This window comes from Rhinolophus hipposideros (assembly GCF_964194185.1).
Source record: "Rhinolophus hipposideros genome assembly, chromosome: 12".
NCBI classification, from domain to species: Eukaryota; Metazoa; Chordata; class Mammalia; order Chiroptera; family Rhinolophidae; genus Rhinolophus; species Rhinolophus hipposideros.
Window position 1 is genome coordinate 40,728,073 of NC_138058.1, and position 17,277 is coordinate 40,745,349.

Sequence of the window (17,277 nt, forward strand, 5' to 3'; positions counted from 1 at the left end):
GTTACTAATTGTTTTTTTTTTCTTTTAAATGAGACATTCATATCTGTATGTTAAATTGTCTTATACAATATTGCTACGGAGGGTGCATTCAAGACCTATTTTGAGCAAGCTTGCTGCTGATACTCCTTTCTAGGCAGGTCATGCTCTACTGGATGTGGTTTTCGCAGCCCCTCATCAGGGGTTAAAAGTCATGCTTCATTATCAGGCTCATCTTGCCAGGGCTCTCACCTCTGCTCGCCCCACTATAAAATGCAGGCAGACTATCTAGTGGCTCTGATCCCTGAGTGGCATTTATATGCTTGATTTAAGAAAGTACTGACAAGGAGAGTGATCTTTAGAATACATTACAGATAAAATGCAGGACCATCAAGGAGACAAGCCTCCAGAGTGCCCAGCTCAGAACTAAAGCAACCTTAGAGTTAGAACCTCAGATTTCAGGATTTTACCACTATTGCAGTTTGAAACTCTTCAGTGATTCCCAGAGTTACTTCTCCTGGGATTTCAGTTGAGGGTTGGAAGGATGGCCTGGGAATCAATATTCTTTTTAGAACCAATCCAGAATCACCTTCAAATGACTGTGTGGTTATGTGAAGTTATCACTAACAATTTGACAATGAAGGGGCTTTTATGAAGACATAAAATCCCCACCATTATGGAACTTAGAGAAATCACAGATATAAATCAGAAAGAGCAACTAACTATGAAAATGATTTTTTTTCCTCAATGTCTGAGTAGAACATAATAATTGTGGAATAATATAAAATTTTAGGAGAAAAAGGAAATAAACTTTATATACATGTAAATAACAAAATGGGATCATCCAATATACGTTGTTACTATGTAATTAATGTACTGTTTTATAAATATAATTAACATTTATACTTAAAATTCATTTCCATACAAATAAATATGTTATTACATGAACTATTGCATAGTATCTATGTTTTTATTTTTCAAAACTTATTTAACCAATCCCAGTGATAAGATATTAAGATTTTGTTTCTTTTTTAAAATTTATAATTAACATTTCAATTAATATCTTTGTGCATACAACTTTCAACACATTTTATTTTCTTAAGACAAATTCCTGGTATATGCACTTACATTTTCCAAATTGCCTTGCTGAAGGCTTGCCCTGGCTAACACTGGCACGACAATGTAGAAGAGCCTCTCTCCACAAAGGAAGATTATAAGGCAGATAAGGGAGAGACTCCTGTCTGTCAGTGGGAATGCAAAGGTTTGTCTAGAATTAGGAAATTAATCCGGGATTGAAGAGGAAGCATTTTATGGGGAGAAAGGAGATGAACCATAGGTAATGTTTTGATATTGTTATTATTCTTTTAAGTCACATCTGAGTTGAAAGAATTTCAATGTGCAAACTGGAAAGAAGCTGCATCCATATTGCTACAGGGTACGCTCCTCCTTCAGTCTCCTGGGGCATCATGGGACACCCATCTCTCCTGCAGGTTCAAACTCCTGCACACAGTTCCTAGGCAGAAAGGACTTTCCATTCACATTTCCATTTCAATTATTTGAAATCATCTGTTAACCAAATCAATTTAAATGACAAAAATACACACTTTCCAATATCCAGGTAAATGAAATAAAATTATCAACTCAAATGCAGTTTCCCTGAGCGCCTACTTCCAGGAGGATTTGGCATCCACACATTCTGCTCCTCGCCCTGTGGTCCCTATTCTCCTGTCAGTCAGCAGTACAGACTTCCCTGATTTCTCACATAGTGAATATAGTCCTAGGGGAAATGAAAAGGATTACAACGGCAATGATAGTTTTCTCCCAATTACAAATAGGTTCTATCCCCAATACAGGTTGTCTGCTATTTTGAACCAAAGAATTTGTCCCAAGTGGTGTTCGGTTGGGAGAACAAACATAAATAATTTTAAGCCTAAATAAGTTTGCCTTTTAGGCTTTCCTTTTATACCAAAAACACTGTTATAGTGAGCTGGTAAACAGCCTTCTCTTTCTATTCACAGTATATTCACAGTAAGTAGAACAACAGACAGCTTTTGCTGCTCTTTTGCAATGTAACAAATTGCCTTTTATACGTGTCTAGGCAAATGCAAAACTCTTCCTTTTGCAGTGATCAAAACCTAACAACAAAGGCCTGTTGATTGACTAAGTTTTTCAATTTCTAATTAGCAAATTTTGTTCTTACCTTTGTAGACACTATAAATAAAACCCTTTCACTTGGAAGCTAAAAGGCAAAGATCCTTTAAGTCTCTAAGTTATGACACATACTAAACAAAGCCAGACTAGGTTTTGATGTTTCCTTTGGTTTCCACTTATGCAGCAAATAAGTAGAAATAACACCTCAGACATCAGTTTCTGAATCTTACAAAAGTAAATTAACCCCTCTGAAAAAGAACTGCCATCTTCTTCCAAGTGAAGGTTTTTCATTGTAGATAAATAAGATTTTTTTTTAAAGCATGGTAACAAAGAACAATAAAAAAAGAAAAATACAAAGGTTCCATTTATTGAGGACCATCTATGTATGTTCAAGGCATTATGGTATACTGAATATCCAGAGAAAAAAATTTTTCTCAGAACTCCCACAATTTGACAAGTTGCCTTTTATTAACTCCATTTCACAAAGGACAAATTGAACATAAAGAGATATAGAAACTTGCTCATGGTCACACAGTGAATGACAAAGCCAACATTTGAACCCAGATATATGTCACTCCAACATCTGTGTCCTTCTTGCTATCCACATTGTAATATCATGAAATAGGGTATGAGACCAAGACTTCAGGCATCAAATAACTAAATGAATTCATTTTCCTTTGGGTAATATTCAAGAGAAGAGAATAAACGTTAATAGAAGTTGAGACACTGTTTAACTTTCTCTACATGGTGAAAAAGAGCTTACTGGGGTTTATTTGCGAATTGTTTTATCAATGCTACAGAACAATGATGTATTCTTGAAATGGAGAGCATGGTAATATTTGCATTTTAAAATGTTCTCTCTTATTCTATATAAGATGAATGTCACGTGTCCAACAAAGAAGTAAAGAGGTTCTGAAAATGTGGTCTTGGTAATAGGAAGCAACTGGAGAATCTAGGAGATGTTTCTCAGGAAAGTTTATTGGGATTTGATGGTAGATTGATTCTGGGGAGTAAAGAGTATGACATAATTAAATATGAGTGTCTAGTTTGAAAATCTAGAAGTATGTGGGTGTCACTATTAGAAATCAGGAGCTGACAGAACAGAGAACGTACATCCCCATTCAGAACAGTCCTTGGCAGGGAATGGCTTAGTGCTGGATTATACAAGGCAGCAGAAAAAATATTATTTAACATCTAAGTTCTTGAAATTTGGAGAGAGGTTGTGAGATCATTGTCAAGGATCTGAAGTTTATTCATCCTACAATGGAAATTGATAATTATAGTGGTCTACTTCATAAAAATTCTGGCTTCGTGAACTGAATCTATAAGTTCTAGAAACATGTAAAAATAAAGTTTGCCTAGAAGAAACACAATACTTTCTCATCTAAAGTCCAAGTCTACCCACTCTGCTGTAACTTCACAAGGTGAGAACTTTCAGTTCAATCAATAAAAGCAACCTGTACCAGTTAGGGTCCTAACCCTGTCTTCTTAATCAGAAATTTTAACTTGCCCTCATTTACCTAGATAAATATCTAGGTCAATTGCTTGACCTAGGTTGGGTTCAGGAAGTCACAAATCCACCTACCCTTTTTAATCCATACTGCCCCTTTTTAATCCATAGTGTTGGGAAGTTGACTCTAATGTAGTGGTTTCAATCATATTTGAATCACATTACATGAAATAAAATGAAAAAAAGAAAGGAAAAAATTCTGGTGCTTTGGACACACTTAGATGCATTAAATCAGAATCTCTGCTGATGCCATCAGGACGTCAGAATTTTAAAAATGCTACCCAGGTGAAAATGATCTATAGACAGATTTGAAAACCAGTGCTTTCAGGAATTGCCATTCTGTAAAGGCAAATATTCCCTTCCTGTTCTTTAATCTCCTCTCCTATTTAGTCAGCTACTGATGCCCTGAATACATAATGCAGCATATATAGTCCTGATCATAGTGGGTGATACACATTTTGTCTGTATACTCTCTTTGTCCTCAAGTAAAATCGCCCCCTCTTTTTTGTAACTCTTATGACTCTGTACTTAGTACTTAATTCATTTTTATTTACATTTCAATACGGGGCCACAGCATTTTGTTTTGGAAAACATTTAGCATGGAGTTTTATGTTTTGCAAAATTGAATCTGCAGTGTGGATCCATCAGCAGGTTGCCCCCACCTCCTGGGGTTTGATTGGCAGGAACATGTTTTCCCGTGGAGTTCTGCCAACATCATTTGTGTACAACAAACAAGGCCAAGTCTCCCGGAAGGTTTTGGGCTGGATGACATGACAGACACTGGCAGAAACTTTCATTATTTAGCACACTACTGTGAATTATTAATAAAACTGCATTGTGAGGACCTAAAATATTGAAATGATACTGTACGTCTTGTAAATGCTTAGGTTCAATACATTATTGATTAGATCATTATAGAATATAATATGCAAGTATTATATTGGAAATAGTCAGCCAAGGATAACAGTGGCAGACTTTACCTCACAATTTGCATGTTGTACCCCAGGTGTGGAAAGTAATAGATCAGAAGTGGTTGGCCACATCAGATAAGAGAGGATTCAGAAACACAATCCCTAAGAAAACAACAGGTATTACCCCTAGAGCTTCAAAATGATTTCAGAGAACATTTCCTAAAAGATGTCACAGTAGGTTGATATGCTGTTATGGACGTCTTATTTACCAAGTATATATTTCCTGATATTTCTCATTTCTTCCTTTTAAAATAAGGAGCAAATCTGTCTCAAATCAAGGTTTGCATTCTCTCTATGATAATATTTTATCCAGTATTCTGTTCTAATATCACGTTGGGACATTAAAAAAAGCAATGAACTGAAAGTCTAGAGACCTAAGATTTTGCCACTGGAAAATTGTCTACCACCTTAAGCCTCCTTTTTCTCATGTGAATAAACAGATAAAACACTTTTGTCCCCTGCCTATTATACAATATAGGTATAAGTATAAAAGGAGTCAGAATGTACAGTCATGTCATTCTTAGAGTGTATATGAGCTTAATTCAGGGTTATGCTTCCTATTGCCACTTTCAGACCACTGCTCTCTTGTATACTCACCTGAATTCTTTCATTGACATTCAAACATGCTCAGTCTTCCCTAACTAAACACATGACATATGACATCACTTCAGAAGATACATCCTCCTATTATCTATTGGTTTCATTCCCTCATCCATTTTTAGTCAAATTTCTTAGGATTTGACCATATATATTGAATCCTCACCACCTATTCCATTTGGCTTTCACTTCTATAACTTTGCTGAATCTGCTCTTACTAGGGTTACTAATTATTCTTTTATGTCATTAAATTGAAGAAATGTTTTTTGGTCCTTATGTTAATTCTTAGGAAATTTTAATGTTACTGAGTACACTTTGCTTCCTGATAGTCTCTCTTCCTTTGAATGCACTTCTTGATTTCCTCCTGTCCACCTGAAAGATCATTTTTATTCAAATTTATAAGCTCATTCTCTTTTACCTGGCTATTATCTATATTATATGTTGGTATAGTCACAAACTTCTATTTTCTTCTCCATGTCATATTGTTTTCTCACTAGATATTGCCAATATTCCCACACTAATCCTTAGTCATAAAATTAATTCATTATATGCCTCTGACTTTCAGATATCTATCCCCAGCTAAGACATACCCTCTTGGGTTCACATCCACACAAACAAAATGATCCTCAAAATCAGCATGTCCAACTTAAACTTATATTATCCCCCCTAAAATCCTCTTCATGGAACCCCATCTATTCAGTACTATGGACCAGAAATTACAGTTACCTCTTTCCTTTGTACTCTTATATTTAATTATGTCTCTTTTTAACATCCTAAAGCTCTAGATTCATGCACTTCTCTGTATTTTGCTGCCTATCTTCTAGTCCAAGATACTTCTCTGGACTACTAAAATGGTTTCCAAAATATGCATCAACACCCACTCTGCCATCTTGTTCCTGGCTCTCCGTACTACAATAAGACTAACCTTATTAAGATAGGACTCTGTTCACTTTATTTTCCTCTTTGTATAAAATGTTTTAATGGTTTCATACTGTGCTAAAGATAAAGATGAATATTTTTAATGTAACCTAAGAGGCCGGTATAATCTGATCAAGTCCTATCTCTCCAGGATTACCTGACACTATTCTCACCTTCATTTACTGCCCTGACACTAGCTTCCTTCAGTTTTTCTTTAATAAACTTTATTTTTTAGAGAACTTTTGGGATCACAGCAAAATTAAACAGAAGGTATGGAGATTTCTCATATACTTCTGTCCCCACACAGGCACAGCCTCCCCCACTATCAACATCCTGCCCCAGAGTGGAACATTTATTACAACTGATGAATGTACACTGACACGTCACCATCACTCAAAGTCAGTAGTTTACATTAGAGTTGACTCTTGGTGTTGGACCTTCTATGGATTCGGACAAATTTTTAATGACATACATCCACAATTATAGAATCATACAGAATAATTTCACCGTCCTAAAAATTCTGGGTGCTCTGCTTATTCATCCTTTCTTCCCCATAAACCCTGGCAACGACAGGTTTTTGACTGTCTCAATCGTTTGACTTTTCCAGAATGTCATGTAGTTGGAAATATGCAACTTGTAACCTTTCCTGCGTGGCTTGCTTCATTTAGTAATATGCATTTAAGATTTCTCTGTGTCTTTTCATGATTTGATAACTAATTTATTTTTAACACATTAATATTCCATTGTCTAAATGTGCCACAGTTTATGTATTTGTTTACCTAGTGGAGGACATCTTAGTCACTTCCAAGTTTGAGCAATTATGAATAAAGCTGGTATAAATGTCATGTGCAGGTTTTGTGTGGACATAATTTTCAACTCATTGGGGTAAATACGAAGAAATATAATCGCTGGATTGAATGGTAAGAATATGTGTAGTGTACAAAAATAGCCGTACTCTATTGTCTTCAAAGTGGCTATATCATTTTGTATCCTACCAATAATGAATGAGAGGTCCCATTGTTTCACATTCTCACCAACATTAGGTAATGTCAGTGTTCAGGATTTCAGCCACTCTAAAAGGTGTGTAGTGGTATCCTATTGTAGTTTTAATTCACAGTTCTCTAGTTCCATGATTTTGCTTTTTCCAGAATGTCATGTAGTTGGAATTATACAGTGTGTAGTTTTTTTCAGATTGGTTTCTTTCACTTAGTAATATGAATTTAAGTTTCCTCCATGTCTTTTGATGAGTTAATAGCTTTCATTCACTTTTTTTGCCTTCTCTGAAATAATCTTCCTTCAACAAGAACATTTTTGTACAAGTCTTACTACTGATTTCAAGAATTCTTTCTTCACAAAAACCTTCCCTTTATTCTCAGTTTCCTTTACATATGCTCTCAAAAACCCACTTTTTCACAGTATGTAATTATAAATTCACCAGTTTGATTAATGTCAGTCTCTCCACTGGAATAAATTCCATGAGGAGGGTTCAGATTTCTCTTGTTCACTGTTTTCTTCCCAGGACCTAGCAGAGTATGACCCATGTTAGGGGATCAGAAGTATTTTTTGAGCAAATGAGTAAACAAATGAATAATCATTTGGAGGATAATTCAACATTCAGAAAGATAAGATTTAAATAAGGTTATGAATATTTTATGTTTAGATTTTGCAATAGCACATTAAGAAAATACCAGTGCCAATTTACAAATCCTAAATAATAAAATGCTATGTAATATATAAAATAATAAAATCCTTAATAATAAAAATGCTAAGTATTTGTTTTTTATTTGTTATACTTTTTATACTTATTAAGTTAAAAATATATAGCATGTTAGATAAAAAAAATATTAATGCCATTTTACCAATTTCAAAATAAGGAGCTAAATACTAGTTTTCATTTCCCATATGATTTTTACTAGAACATTTCTAACTCCTTGGCATTTTGAATCATTATATTATTATTATTATTATTATTATTATTATTTATTTATTTTTTTTCCTTTTGTAGTTAACAGGGATAATGATTTTCTGGGTTAAGCCACATCTAAATGTTCAGTGATTTTCTTTTCTTTTTTCTTTTTTAAATTGCTTGATATTCCTGCCCTTTCATTAGGCCACTTAAGACACTAGCTCTAATATCTTTGTATTTTTGTCTCTACTATGAGTTTTGGATTTTTTTAATACAAATAAATTCCTGATGGGTTGGTTATTTTTATCACAAATATAACCTTAACAAAAACTTTTGGAGAAATTATGCATCTTGCCTTCTTTGCAATATTTTATGAAAGATGTGTTTTCTTACATGTTTAGGGGATATACATTAAAATATCAACACATGCAATTTAATATTTATTTATCACTGAGTGGAATGCAGTATTAGGCAAGAAATTAGCTAGCAGACAATAGCTACTTGACTAAAAAGAAAGACCTTGAATGTCGGCTATTATTACCTTATCACATTTGCTATGTTCAGAATAGAGAGATGTTCGATAAAACGTTCTGTGATGATAGAAATAGTCTGGGCTACGCTATCCAAAAACAGCCACTAGTCATCTGTAAGTACCAAAATATTAGAATGCGGCTACTAAGACCAGGGAACTGTATTTTAAAACTTTATTTTATTTGAATTAATTTAAACATAAGTAGCCTCCTGCTATATCCATAGTACATATCTGGTCTTTAATCACAAAGCAACAAAAACTGAATTTTTATAGAATTACTGTCATTATCTCTGAGGCTGGCCTGGCCAGTGTTTGGTAATTTGGCAGTATTCAAGTATCAGCAACTACCTAGGCCAGTAAAAGATGACCAGTAAGTTTCATTGCTCTGTGGCTATGGAATGAGGCTGGGATTCTGCGTAGGTTTGGGAAGACTGTCTGAGTCCATTCCTTAAAGAAATGAGTTAAATAAGAGAGTCTTGTTCCAAATAAGCATAAGGAAAGGAAAGTATGGAGGAACCAAGCATAACATGGAGTAACATGCAAAGAGACCCTTAGCAAGAGAACACATAATTGGATGGTTAGAAAATATAAGAAGAGACCCAGTTCCCTCAGGTTTACTACAAAGGGAGCTTTGTGAGACCAAGCAAGTATGTTATTGTTAAAAGGGTCTGATAATTTGCTAATTTGCAAATAGTGGGCACAATCTGGGATCTGCATAACTACCTTGATTTACTTTAAAAGGACTAGAAAATTTACTTAGTAAAGCAAATTATTGATAATAAAAACTATTATTTGTTTTTTGGTTAATTTCTTTCCTTCTGGAGTTTAAGTCATAATAATGCTAAACATTTTTTAAGGCCTTACTACGTGTCAGGTGTTCTGTTAAGTTCTTCACATTTGTTCTTATTTGCTTTCAAAATAATACTAGGCACAGTTATATTTTAAACTCTGTAAAAAAGGAAATACAAACAAAGAAATAGAGTGACTTCCTAGAGATAAACATTAAGAATTGTAGCCACACATTCGAACTTAGGCTTTTTGCTTCCAGACCTGCTATTCTTACCCACTGTTTTAGATTCCTCCTATATTATAATATATATTTTTTTAATTTAATATTTGAATCCCTGGAACAGCACCTGCCTACACAGTGAGTATATAATAAATAATTCTTAAACCAATCAGAATCTTAATATGCTAAGTCACCAAAAACATCTTCCAAACAAGAGCCATCCATTTGGATTCTACTTAAACAAAATGGAAAGAAACTGGGTCACAGGGACATTAAAGTAGTTTGCCAAAGTCAAACAGCTGTTAGGTGCCAGAGTCTTGATTCATATACCAGAGATCAGAGTCCAGAGCCTGGGTTTGCAGCCAAGCTGCCATATTTCCTAAGCTATGCACAACAATGTAAAAATAGTTTATCATATCTGCTCTAAATATTCATTTCAGCTGTTTAAACACTCATTTTTAGCTGACTGTTAAATTATGTAGGCTATCTTTGCTTATTGTCTTTTTTCCCTTTAAAATTTCTTTCTTACTACTCCATGCTTCTTAAAATACTGACCTTTTTTTGTAAGCCCCTTGTAGTTAACCTATGCTCACTGCACTATAAATTCTGCCATCTCGCTCCTGCCTCAACCATCATAAAATTATAGTATCTTTGATCTTCAGATATCTTAAACACCATAAATCATGAAGTGCTTTCGAAATTAGGTCTGAGATGAAAATGAAGACCGTAGTTCAGTGATTTGCTTACACAGTTATTTAAGAATAAAAGTTGGATTAGAATACATTCCTTACGATTCCCTTAATTGGACTGTTTTCCACATAATATTCTTCCTAAATATATTTAGTTGTTCTTTTTTTTTTCCTGGTTTATGTAGTTTGTCTTTTCTTTCTGTTTTTTTGTTTGTTTGTTTGTTTGTTTGTTTTCTACACAAATGAATTATAATTGTAATTAGATCATCTTTTCTGTTTCCTTTCTATTTTTAATCTTTGTCTTTAAATTCACCCCCAAGCAAATATGTGCTCAGTGCAAAATTCAGGGTTCTGTGCAGTGTTGTAAGGTCATACAGACTACTTAGCACAGTGCAAATAAAAATGAAGAACTGTTAACATCGATTTTAGTTAGAAATTCACTACGGAAATAAAAGATTTGGACTTATGACATTTTGATGATTGGGTATAAATCATAAAGGCATTTCCCTATTTTAAAATCAAACCCGTTTTGTCTCATGGAAAATTCAGAAAGTTTTCCCTGAATTCTCTCCAAACTCAGATTTAAAATCTATGGGAACATTTCAATCATGTTATGCTAATAGATAGCATGTGAATATAAGTCCAAAACAATTTCAGGGGAATAAGCTATATCCCTATGGCAGCAGTATGCAACACAGGCCTGTCAGAGGTTGTCTTACTTATCTCTCATTGATTTCTGAAATTTCAAAGAAGACAAATGAAGGTCAATGTTGACTACATAGCAGCTAACACACTAACTGCAGTTTCCAATCAGGCTTGGATCTGCCAAATGACAGTTACCTACATCTTGCCAACATGCTTCCCTCATAGCAACAATAGTTTTCTAAGCTCATAAATTATGCCTATTACTCAAGTAAACTCAATTTGAATTACTTAATTAGGCCATCAGTGCCCGGAAGCAAAAATTTATATATATATTTTTTTCCTTTTTTAAAAAAAATTTTACAGGCGTTATTTTTTAGAACAGTTTTGGTTCACAGCAAACTATATAGGTTTTTACTATTCAAATAGCAAATCAGAAATTATCAAAAGTATTACTTCAGTACTGCCCATAGTTTATTATACAAATGACCACATTTATTAATTGTAATATTTTACATACCTAACACAGTGCCTGAAACTTGATAAAAAATTTTTGGCGAAATAAATTATTGCTAAACAAATGTTAGAAACACTAATTGCCTATATAACGATAGCATCAGCTTTTTTCATGATGAGATTTACACAGCTTTGACTCTTTTCAGCTTTAAATTCATTGTGAGCTTTCTTTTCTTCCAATGACCCTCATTTAAATAATTATCCCTTTGTTCTTGGTCCTTCAAATATTCGAAGAAACAACTAAGGCATTTCGTGGTGTGTGTATATTCTACAATATAATCTGTGTTTTCCAGGATCGTACTACACAGAAAAGAAAAAAGCAAAAAACAACAACAACAAAAACTTTTGTATATGATTAGAAATGCATTCTTTTTGTGTAAGTTCTGAAACAAGGTGCTAAATGGAAAGCAAAGTTAGAAAAAGCAGGATATTAGACTTTATTTTTCCTTGTAATTCCTCCCAAACAAAACAAGACAATACCATATTGTCAGACACAGCTAGGTTCTGCACGGACTCTCTTATACTTGTTTTTATTCCATGACAGTGTTTGATTTAATCACAAAATTCATGAACATGTTTTCAAATGAGTTCAAATATATGCGTTAGATTTTCAAAAAAGTTATCTAAGAAGCTAGGATTCTTTCCATCTCTGTCTCTCCTTTTTTCTATATGTTGACCTCATTATTTCCAATAGGCATCTTAGTGTATCTGGAAGTAAGATGACACTTATTATAATTCTTAAAGCTTTGTCACCAAAAAGAAGATGATTCTTTAGTTCCAGTTCACATGAGACAATACTGTGTCTCACATGAGACAACACAGATTGCCACTAATGGTTTGTGTGCCCACGAGTTATACCAATCAGTGCCCAATGGAAGAGGTCTGTGACCTGCTTGGCTGTGGATAAGTATCTGTAATTCATCCAGTCTAACAGCGACAGCCAGAGAGATGGGTTCATTTAAGATGGAGCCATTTCTATTTGGAACATATACAGAGGGTGCCAAATATATATATATAGATATATCTATATCTATCTATCTATCTATCTATCTATCTATCTATCTATCTATCTATCTATCTATCTATCTATCTATCTATTCATATACCTCTCTCTCTCTCTCTCTCTCTCTCTCTCTCTATATATATATATATATATATATATATATATACATTTTAAGAAAGGGAAACGGTATTAAAATTGTAATACTCAATAAATACCAATAACAAAAGATGAATACAAGTCACATTTGACTTCTGCAATTACAAGAGGTGCTCAAAGTGGTTACCATAGTCCAGACATTTCTGATTAAGGCAAACTACCGCTTGAGCAGCATTGACCAAAGTGTCCACTTCTATATATTTTTTTTGAAACCCTCAATATTTGGTGAGAAAAAAAAAAGAGCTATTCCTACCCACCCCCCTCAAAGAGTTTAGTAAATTAGCCACTTCAGAGAGAATCAGAGGAACAGAACACCAATCCACTTATGCCCATAATAGTTTCTAAGAAGTTAAGCAAACACCTTTACCTTCCTACTTATTTATTTTATTATGTCTAAGTATATGTCCTACATGGAGAAGATGCATTGCTTTTACTTAAGTCTATTACTACTTCACAGTATAAAACAAATCTGTGGGTTTTAACTAAATATGTATAATAAATTAGGCTGCCCAGTTGTGTACTTCAAAACATCCAGCTGATGGTCTTTCCCCATTTTGCTGTTTAGTTTTTAAAATTCCCCACCTCCTGTCTGTATCATGTGCATTTTCAGAATGCCCCATGGATATTCTTAACCAACTGCCATAATATTCTTCATACAGAGAGTGTAATTTAGCTTTCTTTCCTCCAGTGATCTGTTAATGGATTATTTTTACTTATATCCATATAAGGCACAGTCTTTTATGCACAGTGGAAGAAAAGGAATAAATAGGGAAACAAAATAAATGCTTGATTTTGATTGTATTCTTTGTACCATTCCCATAGAGACCTAAGTAGCCCCAGGGAGAAAATATTGAGCAAGGAAATGAATGAGCAGCAAGTGTTCGAAAAGAACTCTTAGATTTAGAGCAAGAGTCTGTTCTCCATTATTCTGGATAGAAGCATGCCAACCAAGACTCCTTTGGTCTTAACAAAGCAAATGCTGTCTTCTGTGCTCTGATATCCACCATGGTCTCTAGTGCTCTACCTTTCCAGTGAGTATGCATGGACAAAATTAATCAAATGGGATCTTTTATACTTTTAAAGCTGGAAGACTGAAAAAAAATCTAACTATATTTGAAAGAGAATTCCATTGTCTATTTAGATAATCTTTAAGGGAGTTTATTAGTCTTCAGCAGCTTGTTTTGACAGGGAGGCCATCCCTTAAACTAGGAACCTGTGAATTTCAGCTGCAGATGCCCTAGAGAATAAGGCTAAATGCTTTCATTCTGCTTTAGAACTGCTCCATAGAATGAAAACAGGAAGTGCAGCTCCACGGATATGTTTTGATCACTGAGAAGGAAATCAAAAGTCTCTAAAATAAAGAAAAATGTGGTCATTGGATCAAATCTGCACATGCTGAGAGACAAAGAATTGTGACAAATCTTTGGATCATTTAAGTAAAAGATGTTTTTCTCTTGTACCCATAAAAATTATGTTTTCCAAGATTGTGTAATGACATTGGAAATATTCACTGTACATTTTAAAATAAAAAATGGCAATGCTAAAACTCTATTAGTGCGCCTCCAATTTTTGAGAGATATGCACAAGCATAAATAAAGATAAGAAGACAAATCTACCAACATGTTACAATCGTTATATCTAGATGGAAAATTTAAAGATGATTTCAATTTTATCCTTTTAAATTACTTGTACGAGTATCTCCTACATATACTGCATCAAACTTGTTTGTTAATTTAATGATTAAAAGCTTGAGCTCTGGAGTGAAAATGGCTGTGTATAAAGTCTAATTCAGATTCTTACTGGGTGGATGGTATTGAACAAGTCATATTTTCCCTTTTTATAATGGCAATACTGGTACCGTTCTAATAGCACAGCATTAAGAAACTGAAATAATGTATATAAAGCACTTAACACAGTACCTAACAGATAGTAAATGTTAGCTTTTTCTGTTGTAACTGTTTATAAGAAAGTTATTTCTTTCAAGTGATATTCTTTGCCTAGGAATAAACATATGTACATTGACCAATCAAAAACAAATCACAACTATTTAAATTTATGGGAAATTTGGCCTTTAATATTTATTAAGATCCAAGAACTCTGCTAGAGGCTCAACTGAATACAAACTTCCATTCCTGTGTAAAGTAAAAGTGTAGTTGAGCCTTAGGTTCAGCTAGTGGTAATTATGATGAGTAACTACTAGTCACTGTAAAATAAACATCTGATCGAAAGTTATATTTACAAGGTGCAAAGTGTCCTATGAAAACGGTGTTCAGGTTTCCACCTGTTCAAGCCACTCATTACTAAAAGAACATGAAGTAGCTAGACAGTCCTTTATGTAATGAATTCCAGATTTTCAAAACATAATGTCCTAAAGAATGAAATGGGAAAATTTAGAGGTAACCTGGATTCTGGAGCTGTGAATAATTCAGACTGTTTTTACGCTCACATCTGAAGTTGGGCCAAGGCCTGAATAATTTGTAATCTTGAGAAAACGTCTAGAAATAAAATATTGATTAATTCCTATTGGTAGACCATATGCCAAAGTATCATTTTTGTTATGTTTTTGTTTCAATTCTAATAATTAAATAGGATTCTGGCACAGAGCTTCTTTAATAAGTAAATCTTACATTTTTTTGTGTGAAAGGTAAAATTGTTTCTAATGTGATGGACATTTATTCCTTGAAAGTTAATATTTTTTAACACCTTTCAATGAAGATTTTGAAGAAATAACATTACTGTAATTTATTTCCCCATTATTTACCAGTATTATATAATATTGATTAAAGACAAATATTTCTCTGATATTGGGTAAAATATCATGAATAAGGTATAATGATTTGGTAATTCACTATCTTAGTTTCCTGTTGTATTTCTCGTCAAACAGATGCCATCCATTTTTATGATACAATGGATAGCAAATTGATCAGATGTGTTGTTTAACTTTATGCTCTCATCACTGGATCAGATAGATGTTGTGAGCTGTAAAACTGAGTCTAACAAGACTGTGTTTAGCTATTTTGATAAAAATTACCTACTCACTACTTTTTGCCTTTTAATATGTCTTGTGACTTTTGTTGATGCCAGATATGATGTACCAGGTAAAAGGAACCCAGGTAAATAGGCCTTTAGTGGTGTGGTGCTAAGATGTGGAGAGGGGAAGAGTTTTATAATCAGTCTTTTAGTGAGCCTGCTCCTCAGGACTGTGAACTTCCTGGGTGCTCCTCAATCCTCTTCCATGCCCTTCCCCGAAGCTTAGGTGGGACAGGATGGCTAGGATGGTACAGGGGGCTGGAGTTGGGTATTTCCCATCCTTCCAATTGGTTAGGCTTTAATAGAACTCTAATAGGTTAGGCTTTGGTTAATTAGGTCCTCCGGATGGAAGGCCTTGTTTAGAAGACAGAGTGCTCTGATTTACTTCAAAACGGTTACTTTTCCTGTCTGACTTATTTCGCTTAGCATAATAATCTCAAGATCCATCCATGTTGTCACAAATGACACTATTTCATCTTTTCTTATCTTATGGCAGAATAGAAAAAGTAGACAACCATGTGATTTCACTGATATGTAGTGTATAAAACTGAAAAAAACAAAGGAACAAGACAAACAAATGAAGAAACAAAAACTCATAGACACAGACAGTAGTTTAGTGGTTACCAGAGGGTAAGGGGGGAGGGTGGTGGTAGAAGAGGGTAAAGGGATCAAATGTATGGTGATGGAAGGAGAACTGACTCTGGATGGTGAACACACAATGTGATATATAGATGATGTATTACAGAATTGTACTCTTGAGACCTATGAAACTTTACGAAGAATTGTCACCCCAATAAACTTTAATAAAAATAAAATAAAATATACCCCGACTCCCCCAGCACAAGAAGAATTTTCTCTGATCTTCACTGGGGGAAACTGGTAGAGCTCTGAGGGAAAACTCACAAAAGGGTGCCCCCTGGCTCCCATCTTCCTCTGGAGTTTTTAAACTCTCAGACTTGTCCACACTGAGCTTCCAGCAATTTTTCAGTTACACTTTAAATTTTCCTCCACTAACACTGGTTCCTACAAAGGTTTTAGCTCATGGATTTCTGCTGCTGTATATCATGATGCTCTATATTCACTGCCTGTCTGTCTCTACAATTTGGGGGCTAGTGTTTTGCTTTGAGGACTCACATCTATGACAGATCTAGGAAGAGTTGTTGATTTTTCAGTTTGTGTAGATTTTTATTTCTTGTTAAGACAGAATAATGACTTTCAAGCTCCTTATATGCTGGACCAGGAAGTGGAAGACCAAATTCATTACTTTTTAAATCAAAGTAATACCTATACATGTTTAAACAGTCAAATAAAACTCTAAGGCCTGTAATGAAAACCAGCAGCTCCCTCTTCCATCCTTCTTGCCTCTGAACTCTCCAGATTCTCAATTCCCCAAGAAAACAATTGTCCACTCTTGAAAATGTTTCTTCTTGTATTTATTTCCACTCTTCCGAGTTATTTGTTCAGATAGTCATATATCTCTTTATTTTTAAAATTTAGATTATACCTATTGAATTTGGAACATTTAAGATACTATATATTGGCTGTAGAAAAAATAGTTTTAGCCCTCACAACCCAGACACTGCTACATTTTCAAACCCCACCCCCATTCCTTAGGAGCTAATATGGTTGAATTCATTATTTTTAGTCTATTGTAATTTTGTACATATGGTT